Genomic DNA, 3,024 nt, shown 5'->3' on the forward strand with positions numbered 1-3,024 from the left:
TCTAGTGTGTGTCTAGGGACCTGTCTCATTCTAAACACACAATGGGTTTTCAAACATGGATTCTTAAAGCCAGTGGATGGCAGGTGCCACTCAGCAATATAAAATTACCTTGTTTCTGTTCGACTGAGTCTCAACTTCTTGTAAAAGTATGGTTAGTTCAGTTGACCTACATACAGTGTAGCCTATGTTTTCCACAGCTGTAAAAGTGAAGCCACTTTGGCCAACTTCTGGATGATAACATGGCCACTTGCAAAAAAGTAGTAACGGAAGAAAACGCAGCTTTGTTAATGTTGATCCCTACTCCTCTGATACGGGCTGGACTTCACTCAGGAGAGCCTGGCAGGTTCCAGGGCAGATGCTACCCCCAGAATACTATGCAGACCTCAAGGGCCAGACTTCACAATGAAGAACACTCATTTTGAGGGACAACTCCTGATCCCTGTACCACACGGTGCCTAAGCATGGGGCACATCATTGCCAAGAACACGAGAGCTTGGGTGTGAAGGTGCTGTGAACCTTACCACACCTCCATCTCCAGTGACTCACAGGCTCCAGAGAGCTGCTCTTGCTGCCTTACTTACATGCACTGCTATCTTTTGTGATGTTTCAGTCTTCTGGGAACTGGTATCACTTTCTCAGCCCTAAAGTGTTTTGAAGGCAAAACATTTTATTCTAATACCCAAAAGGCAAGTAGAATTGATTTTCGCTAAATTCCATCTCCAAGCCTAATAGAAAATGGTAAGGTTTCACTCTAATTCTGAGGAAAATGAACAAAAGAAATTAGCATATGGGTGAATAGCATATGTCTATAATCTCTGTACTTGAGAGGCTGAGGTAGGAAGATGACAAGTTCATGCATAGCCTAGGCTACAAATAGCAAGACCCTGTCTCAAAAATAATAACTTTCACAGCCACTTAAAAATCCCAAGGCTCAGTGGGATATAGTTCAGTGGTAGAGCACTTTCTAAGACTCCATTCTCCCCCAGCTATCATGAGGTGTCCTTTGGTCAGGTGAACCCCCAGAGCCCTCCCTTCTCTTCTACAAGAGTAATTTCTACCTCTGCTTTTTTTTGTGGGTGCCAGGAATTGAACTCAGGACCTTGCACTTGCCAGGCAGGTGCTGTGCTGCTGAGCTATATCTCCAGCTACAAGAGTAATTTCAGAGGCTACAAATTCAGCAGGGATGCTGGTTCCTTCAAGGTAGCCAAGTCTGATCCAGTCACCTCAAGTTGCCTCGCTAAGAATCTTGGCAACCTGTCCAACGTTTCAACCTGGAGCTAGTCCCTCCTCAGTGATCAGTTATAAGGGGAGGTTTTTGGTCAAAAACAGTTACTAGTTTCCTATAAGTCAGTCTAATAAATGTAAAGGCCAGTAATCTTGGTTTCCCCAAAAGGAAAAGGTTTCCCCAGAAATCACATGGAGGTTTTTATTCAGTGAAAACATGACTTTATCTGGCAGTCTTAGGCTATTTACTAAGCACTGTATGCATCAAATCAAATGTCTTCAGACAGTGTTTCCTAATATAAGCTGTACCTTACAGTGAAACAACATTTAAATTCTTTACTAAATGAATGTTTGTTTGGCTTAGTCCAAACAAGAGTTATCTTTTCCCACTAAGGTGTAAATGAAGAGATCAGTTTTCAATTTTTAAATTTTAATAAGTTATGACTTATAGCACAAGTGTTAGTTTTCTTATGACAAGTAACAACCTAAGAAATAATAGCTTTTCATTCCCCAAAACAGGCTTACTAAGGACTTTTTTTTCCTCCAAGTGGAAAAACATCTCAGTACCCTATAAAATTTCACCCACGTACACAAACTTTCACAATACTCATGGGCTTGGGGTAACATGAATTAAACTTAGCCAAAACCCCTGGTGTACTCACCACCAGCCAACACTCCTCACCCACAATTTCTGGCTCTATCTACAGTCCCAGTTCACATATAACGCTGCCGTAGTGTCAAATGCCAAAGCAAAAATGGAGAGAAGAAATAGCTACAGGTAACTGTAAAGGTCTTGAAACGTATGTCTGAAAGAAAAATATACTCACAAGCCATTACTAAACAACTGTCAAGGGGCTGGGGGTTTAGCTCAGTGGCAAAGTGCCTGCCTGGCAAGCACAAGGTCCTGAGTTTGATTCCCGGTACTGAAAAACAAACAAAAAAACAAAACTAAACAACTGTCAAACACTAAGGCAGTTTTCCCAGCTGTATTGGGTGCATTTCGTTTCCCTTGAGGGTCTTAGCCTGAATTCTCTGTTCAGCCAGGCGTTTTTGGTATTTCAGGAAAGGTGGGTTGGGTAAAGGAAGCACCTGCCGGGCAGTGGTGTATCAGACCATCAAGGTGGAGAATGAGTTAACAGTTTGGAAAACTTCCCCTTCCTTAGAAAACCCTTACAGTTCTAGAGACAGCATGACTGCTGCTCTACTCAGCATCTACTGTGGGCAAAATACTTTTAGTGATAAACAACAGAAAAGGAAACGCACATAAATATTTCTAAAACCAAAAGAAAAGAAACTCAAAAGCAGGAAAAGTCATCTGCAAGGCAAATTTATATACACTTTTCTGTAAGATTCCTCAATAGCACAAACTGCTTTTTTGTTGTTGTTGTTTTTGTGTGTTTTTTTTCCGGTACCGGGAATAGAACTCATGACCTCGCACTCGCTGAGCTAAATCCCCAGCCCCGAAACTGATTTTAATTTATATTTTTCTGCTTGACAACCACAAGGGCAAGCATTTATAATGCACTTAAGCATACCACAGCATTTACATGGCCTAACACCTCATTAGGTTGCAAAGGAATAAACAGTGGTAAGTAGGAATCTCCTAACCTTCATTATGCGATGACATATTAATGCACCAGCATTTAAGGTCTGGAGAACAACCAAGTTTGCAAAACAAAAAGTGACTGGTGTATTTCACTTTAGATAATGCTCAAGAGGTGAACAGAAAGTACAGTGCATGTCTAAATATTTTTCCAGTAAAACACACATTGACATTAATCCCCTCAAAATACCCATCCT

Source organism: Chinchilla lanigera, unplaced genomic scaffold (assembly GCF_000276665.1).
Source record: "Chinchilla lanigera isolate Chin_1 unplaced genomic scaffold, ChiLan1.0 scaffold00002, whole genome shotgun sequence".
Classification (NCBI taxonomy): domain Eukaryota; kingdom Metazoa; phylum Chordata; class Mammalia; order Rodentia; family Chinchillidae; genus Chinchilla; species Chinchilla lanigera.